Here is an 8,403-nt window from a genome sequence, read left to right as displayed (position 1 = left end):
TTCAGGTCAAACTGAGTCAAAGGTGGTGGTTAGGTGGAATGTTTTGAGCAAGATATTCATCAGCGTCCAAAGCGTGGAGTGGGGACAAGGGTCAAGAGGGTGGAGCTGCCTTCTCTGAGATTGCTGGGCTCAGAATGGCCATATGCAGTGAGCAGGTAAGTCATGTGTCAGGATGATGTTATCCACCTGACAGGTGATATCCAGTGAAGCATGGGACATGCTACAGGTCCCCAGGGGCTTCCCAGATGGCAGGTACCTGTGGTTATCTTTGCTCTTGCTGTTGTTGTTATTGTTGCTGGTTTGGTTTGGTTTGGTCTGGTCTGGTCTGGTCTGATTTGGTTTGGTTTTTGTTTTTGTTTTTGGGGTTTTTTTTTTTTTTTTTTTTTGGTTTTGTTTTGTTTTGTTTTTTGGTTGGTTGGTTAGTTGGTTTTGAGTTTTTTGGGCTTTTTTGTTTGTTTGTTTTTTGAAACAGGGTTTCTCTGTGTAGGCCTGGCTGTCCTGGAACTCACTCTGTAGACCAGACTGGCCTCAAATTCAGAGATCCATCTGCCTCTGCCTCCCAAGTACTGGGATTAAAGGTGTGCACCACCACCGCCTGGCTCTCAATGATTATCTTGACCAGCTGCCTGGATGCCACAGGCCAGCAGGCAAGGCTGGGGAAGAACAGTGTCAGTGCTAAGTTGTAAGCGCAGCTCTATGGGACCTTAACAAGGGATAAGGACAGGAGATTCCATGATTTCCCCAAGCAATGATGCTGCAGATGAAACTGCACTCATTATCCCTCTTGGGGCCAAGACAAAGCAAAACAGCAAACCACAGAGTAGCACCTGGGAGTAGCATCCCAGAACACCTGAATGTTGACACCTCCCAGGCTGACATCAGAGATGAATGTCAGAGACACACCCAGGCACCAACCATTCACTGCCACCCCGTTGTCAGCCAACCAAATACCAAGTCTGCAGTTAGCTTTGATAATACCCAAACAGCAACAGTCAAAGTCGGGTATGATTACCCACACCTGCTAAGTACTAAAGAGGCAGAGGCAGGGGGATCAAAAGACCAGCCTAAGCTACAAAGCAAGAGCTTTTCTCAAAATAAAAGGGAAGTGGGAGGGGCAGATGGCTTGGAGGGTAAACGTTGCTTGGGCAGTTCAGACTCCATACGCCCAGAGTACAAAGCCAACTGCCACAGTCCATGCCAGGAACCTCCGCCATTGACTCGGGGACTGGGTAGAAATACGCAGATCCTATTAAACCTTGTCTCAAACAATCAATAAATTAAGGGAATAGCCGGGCAGTGGTGGTGCAAACCTTTAATCCCAACACTCAAGAGGCAAAGGCAGGCAGATCTCTGTGAGTCTGAGGTAGACCTCATCTACAGACCAAGTTCCAGGACAGACAGGGCTACACAGAAAAACCCTGTCTCAGAAAACAACAAAAAATACAAAACAAAACAAACAAACAAAAAACTTTAGGTGGAGGGGCTGGAGAGATGGCTCAGTGAGTGGTTAAACGCACTGACTGCTCTTCCAGAGGTCCTGAGTTCCCAGCAACCACATGGTGGCTCACAACCTTGTAGTGGGATCCAATGCCCTTTTCTGGTGTGTTTGAAAAGAACAACAGTGTATTCATATCCATAAAATAAATAAATAAATAAATTTTTAAAAAATAATTAGGTGGAGATATAAAACATTACCTTCAGTTGACCTTTTTCTGTCTGTCCTCCAAATGCACATACACAGGTGAGTGCACAGGCAGCACACGCATTCACACACATGTATACACACACATGCACATATGCATGCACACATAGGTGCATATGCACACACACATGCACATATGCATGCACACATACATACGCACATAAGCATACACACACACACAAAGGAAAACAGGGGGTGGGAGAAGGAGAACTGAAAATATGGCTCAGTGATAGAGTCCCTGACTGCAGTCCCCCAGTGTAGTCATGCTAGGGCATGGCTCAGCTGTAAAGTTCTTGCCTACTGTTCAAAACTAAGTCTGATTCCAAGCATTGAATTTAAAAAAAAAAATAGCCACATTCAAAACATCAGAATCTACCCAAAAGGTTCCCTCCGTGATCCATCCTGAGATTACCTTTCTGTTAGCAGAGACACAGTGACAGCCTGAGTCTGCACTCAGGATGCAGCTCAAGAACACTCATAAACCTCATGTTGCCCCTCCACAGCTACATCTGAGCAGAGCTTCTGCAACCTGTCTGGGTAGCAGACACACCTCTCTCTAGTATCCCCAAGGGGACTCCCAGACAATTGTAACTGGGCTCTCGGTCCTTAGCCATGACCCTCAAGTCCCCTCAGCTCTAAAGCCCCTTTCTTCACATGCCTAGGTGAGTCTCCTCCCCCAGGTGTCACTCCAGTGAGCCATCTTGCCATTGTGACACAGATAGACTGATGACCTGAGTTCTATCCCCAGGACTTACATGGTGGAAGGTAAAATCCAATCCCTGAAAGTTTCCCTTGACCTCTGTGTATGCACTGTAACATGCATGTGCCACCCCACACTTACATATGTAAAAACTTAAATTAGTGAAATTTGAAAATTAAACATGGTGTGAACCCCAAGCCACATCTATATCCTGTCCCCACGCTAGAGAGTCTCCTTAGCAACTGAGGGTGGCTCCCTAGTCTCCCCATACACCAACTGCTCTTCAAGGAACACCCCCTCTTTGTCCCTCCAGGTCACACCCAGAGGCTGAACTATCTTAGCTAAAAAATGGAGCCACTATATCACCAAGGGAAGCCCAGGAAGCACATGGTAAGGACAGACCTGTCACAGCTGTCCCCACTGCTCAGAGGGGCAGCATGACTCTCAGGTTTGGGTGGGCAGCTTCTTCCTCATAGGCAGGTGCAGACACCCTGATTGCTATGTTGTTGCTGTGACAGAATCTCTGACAAGAAGCAATTGAAGAGACTCACAGACCATTGTGATGAGAAAGGCATAGCGGTTAAAAAAAAAAAAAAAGTAAGCAGGCTGTTTGCACTGCATCCACAGTCAGAAAGCAGTGAGTGAACAGGAAATGAGTCCATACTGTAAAGCCTTAAGCCCACCCATCCCCAGTTACACACCTCCTTCATCAAGGCTCCACCTCATAAAGGTTCCACAACCTTCCAAAACAACACCACCAACTGATGACCAAGTGTGCAAATGCATGAGCCTGTGGGGGACATTTTACCTTCAAACTACCAGTAGCCATCCAGTGTCACCTCCCTGCTCCTGACTCAAGCAATGTGTTCTGATCTTCACCATGGCTTATCCTATGACTGCAGTCAATGTGCTTGACCTGACTTGACTTTGTACCATGGCTAACTGGGTCATTACCTAGAGGCTTCTGCTGTGAGGGACGCAACTGCTTCTCACCCCTGGTACCCATCCTGTGAGGAGAGTCACACACATGATTCCTGGAGCATCCAGAGACACCTACCTGAGTTTTAAAATGTCCCCAGGCACCCAGATATACCCTAGATGATGTAGCTGGAGGCAAAATGATGAAAAGGGAAGGGAGGGAGAGAGAGACTCAGGTAGAATGGAGGCCACTTTGTGGGGCAGTGGATCTTGCCAGGAAACTTGGTAAGGTAGAGCAGGTCTGAGTCTCCAACAATCCGGGTACACACCTGAGACGGTAGGCGGCTCCCTGCCAGACCCCTGGCCTGGAATACATGCCACACTTCCTACATAATGAAATGTGACCTGTGGTCATGTGGGCCCCAGAGTTCTCCATGCTAATGAGGTACCTAGAGATACAGAGGATTTAGCCAGTAAGTTCCCATCCCTCCCTCCCTGCAAAAAGTATTTAATCTCTGATCCACCCTGAGAAGTGGGTACGAATTCATCCTCCACGATGAACAGTCAATAAATAGTTTAGAACGATGAACTGTGTTTTTCATCAAGAACCCCTGTGAGGGGCATGGGGAAGGCCTTTGACTAAAGGAGACTAAGCCACAGCTTAAATCTCCTGGAGACGGCCTCTCTGTGCTTCCAGACAACCATCCCCAAGCTAAGGACAATAACCGCCACCCCTCGCCTTGGCCCGGAGCTCATCCTCAGCTCGCTGGGCCTCTTCCGCTCTTGGCTCTTCGATGACTCCCAGATGTGCCTGGATGCCCAAGGGTTTGAGAACCACCACAGCTACCAGCTTCAGCTTTCCCCACATCTTGGACTGCATTTTTCCACCCCCAGAGCAGTGTCTCAGTACTTCCCTAAAGCCCAGCACCTGTGGGAGATGCAGTAAAACTCCCTGTGTTTCACCTCCCCAGTGGCCATGCCCTGAGGCGGGGTGGAACTCCCCACACCACTTCATGGAGAGAGGTCCTGTGAACATGGCCTCTGAGTCTGAATGGGGCCACACAAGATGAGATACAGAGAGTGGAGGTTCAGTGTGTACCAACCTTTTTATGGAGCTGGAGATTGCCTCCTACATGGTATGCCGGTGCTCTAGCCAGGCCCCATCCCTTCACTGGGGACTACTAGGAAGGGTGCTACCACGGGGCCATGTTCCCCAGCCCCTCTCTGGTAGACTGCAGACACACACTACCTCTGAGCCACACGCCAGCCCTTTACAACCTTTCTTATAAGAATGCCAGACATCGTCTCTGTATCCACACATTCTAGCTCCACCTTCAGAAACCCTACTTCCAAATAAAGCCTTCTAGGGTCGATATGAACCCACTGGGGACACTGTTGAATTCAGTTCAGGCTGAGGACGAAAGCCGGAACTAAAGAGGAAACTTGAGTTTTCCACTTATAAACTGTGTTGACCTTTGGCTTTCTAGCCCTCGGTGTCCTTATCAGAGGTGGTTGTGTTTAGGATGCTGGAAGATTGTACAGAGCTGAGAAGAACCCTAAGGCCTCTGCTCACACTAGGCACATGGTCACCGTGAAGCTACACACCCAGTCAGCCATTAGCACTTTACTTAGAATGACAGGCTCCACCCAAGCACACCCTGAGTGCACTCTTGCACTCTCTGTGTGTCTCTGTCTCTGTCTCTGTCTCTCTCTATCTCTCTCTGTCTCTCTCTCTCCACTCTCTATCTCCTTCTCTCTCTAGATAACCTTCTCTCTTTTCTCTCTCTCTCTCTCTCTCTCTCTCTCTCTCTCTCTCTTTCTCTCTCTCTCTCTCTCCTCCCCTCTCCTTCCCTTAGTTTCCTTTCCACTGTTTTGCCTCCAGCTACATCATCCAGGGCACATCTGGGTGCCTGAGAACATTTCAAAACCCAGGTAAGTGTCTCTGGATGCTCCAGGGATCATGTGTGTGACTCTCCTTACACAGGACGAGTCCCAGGGCTCAGAAGCAGATGTGTCCCTCACAACCTTTGTTCCAATTGTCCTGAATGAAGGGATCAATGTGGGAAGCCCTAAGAAGCCAGTAGGTGTAGCAACCCATCCTCAGCCCCTCTGGGTCTTCTTTTCTCTCCAGGGACCTCTTTTAACCTCCTCCCCCTGACTCTAGAATTTGATTGGCAGCATCCAGAGAGTTGGTGGTCTCCCCACCACTCAAATGACCTTTACTGCAGCTCTGGCCTCATATGCCTGGTGCTCATCTACAGTCCCCAAGCTAACTGCCACCTGAGCAGCCATGGTGGGTGACTGGCTATCCTAATAGTCACAGGGTGTACACAAGTGTGACCTTCAAGTACGGAAGTGTGTGAGCTGTCAGTGCTTACTGAGGAACCACTATGTTCCAACTCTTGAGCTCAGACACTGAGAGAAAGATGAACAGGATAGACTGGGTACCCATCCTCTGAGGCCCCACTCTCTCCAGGGGAAACAAGCCAGTGACAAACACATCAGTGAATAATTACTAACGGAGATAAACACTGGTAAGATGGTGAGCAAGGTGGCTGACTTGATAACAGGGATGGGCGTAAAGATTGGAGGCCGGATGGTTATTAAATTCACAGATGCGACCAGGCACGATTGCACACACCAGCCATCTCAGCATATGGGAGGCTGAAGCAAGAAAGTGTGAGTTGGAAGTTATCCTGGGCTATCTAGTGATGCCCTGTCAAAGGAAGGAAATGAAAAGGGGTAGAGAGAAATATAAGTGAAAGAAGAAAGGGAGATGGGAGAGGGAAGAAAAAAGGAAAAAAGAAATATGGAAAGGAAAAAACATGATATGGTCAAAGGTAGACTGCAAGCCATGAAATATGGGTTGTTCAGAAGTATCGGTCCCCATGACCCCCAAATATCAACTTCTTGTCTTCTCCATCCTCGTGTCTAGGGTAAAATTAGGGAAGCATGTCTTCATGGGAATTGAAGAATCTTTGTTGAACCTCAGTTACCCATATCTGAGTACTTGGAGTCCTGTCTCTTAGTAGGATCGGTATTGTCCATATTTAGCAAAGGGGTTTTCACAGACAGCAGGTGAGTCAGGCTTGAGCACGCCTATCATCCCAGTACTCAAGAGGCTGAGGCAGGAGGAGCACTGTGAATTCAAAGCCTGCCTGAGCTATACAGTGAGTTCCAGATAGTCTGAGCTACATGGTGAAACTCTGTCTCATAAATACTGTAAAAACAAATAAACAAAAGAAAACCTTAGCCAGACAGTGGTGGTATGTATTTTTAATCCCAGCACTTGGGAGGCAGAGGCAGGTGGATCTCTGTGAGTTCAAAGTCAGTCTGATCTACAGAATGGGTTCAAAGACAACCAGGGCTACACATAGAAACCAATGTCTCAAAAAACGACAATAAATCAATAAAAATAAATAAACAAAACCAAACAGGGCTGGAGATGTGGACAATCTTATAGAGTGGGTGGCTTTCATGCATAAAGCCCTGGGTTCCATTCCCAGAATGGTATAAACTGGGTGTTGTGGTGTACTCCTGTAATCTCAATACTCAGGAAGTGAGGGCAGAAGGGTCAGGAGTTCACTGTGTCTACATAGTGAGTTTGGGGCCACCCTGAGCCACATATGACCCTGTTCCAATTTTATTTTTGAAGAAAGGTGAAAAAATGAGACTAGGTGACTCAAAAGCAGGATGGGCTGGATAGCCTAGCTCTGCATAAGCAGATTAGATGAATGTGCCTCTTGTATACAAAACCTGTTGACCAGCTGACAAGCTGAACCAAAATCCCATCGCCCTGTACAAAGTTGAGGCAGCAGCCTACACACTAATGCAGAAAGAAGATGCAGCTAAGTCTACATGATGAGACAAATGCCATCGTAGACTGATTGGTGGACAAGCAGGAGCTGAGAGAGAGCTTTCGGGAAGCCAGGGACATGGAATTCATCAAGGTGTTGATATACCTAGACCCAAGCTGAAGTGCAGGTGCTGTCCATGGTCCTGGTTAGGGCCCCATTGTTCCTTGTGGGAGCTGTCCGCAGTGCTGACACGGATATTGGGAAAGAGGGGCTAACCCATATGCTAGCTCAAGCAGCCCGATCTGGACCTACCTGGCTGAGTAGGGGCCTAGACGAGCCTAGCTGTGGGTAGCCTGACAACCCAGAAGGGATCTTGTCCGTGGTTCTTAGGACGTTAGGGAGAGGGATGTGATGACAGGGTGCTGTCAGCTCCCAACCCATGAAGCTGTTTGTGGTACTGAATGGGCCTTTGGGAAGTGGTGCTGGAGTCCTGAGGTTCCCAGGCCAACGCATCTCTCCATGGTTCTGAATTGGGAAGGGTCAATGGTGTTCATGTACCATACCCAATCCATACTGAGTCCTTCAGGATGCCAGACAGAGGCCTGAGGTTATTAAAAAGATACTGACAGATACTGAGGGTCAGACCAAAAGTCATATCTCTTCCATGCTTCCACCACAAGATGACCTCATAACTATGGGCGATTTTACCAGCTGTCAACACATCACCCACTCTTGTAACTTGCTGGCACTTTCTGAGGCTCTGCTAAGTTTTTGAAAATTCCCACAGCCCTTGTCAGCATCCCTTGCCAGCATAGAGCATACAACCTGGAAAGACACAACAGTCCATGCTTAATAGATTTCATCTTAAGCATTATAAATACAAGAACAGAGGAGCACATGTGTGGAGGAGGAGGCTGTGTGAGTACAGGGAGCAAGAACTCTTCCATGACCTGACTCCATAAAGCCTCAGCCATTGCCCAGTCTGCTGACAGGCTTGTCATCCTGCCTATGTGGGAGGCTGAGACAAAGCATCATGAGTTCAAGACCAGCCTGGGGATTCAGAGTGAGTTCAAATCCAGCCTAGGTAACTGAACAAGACCTTGTTTCAAAATAAAAGAAGTTGAGAGCCTAGCTTAGTGCTAGAGCCCATGTCTATAACCCCCAATGAGGGGCTGGAAGCCTGACTTAGCAGTAAAGTGTGTACATAGAATTCCCCAGTGAGTCACAGGGGAAATGGCTCAGACATCCAGCGCTTGATAGGGATGAGCCTGGGTCTGATCCTAAGC

The sequence above is a fragment of the Arvicanthis niloticus genome, chromosome 8 (genome assembly GCF_011762505.2).
Source record: "Arvicanthis niloticus isolate mArvNil1 chromosome 8, mArvNil1.pat.X, whole genome shotgun sequence".
Taxonomy (NCBI): Eukaryota; Metazoa; Chordata; class Mammalia; order Rodentia; family Muridae; genus Arvicanthis; species Arvicanthis niloticus.
Note: the sequence above shows the minus strand (reverse complement) of the source record.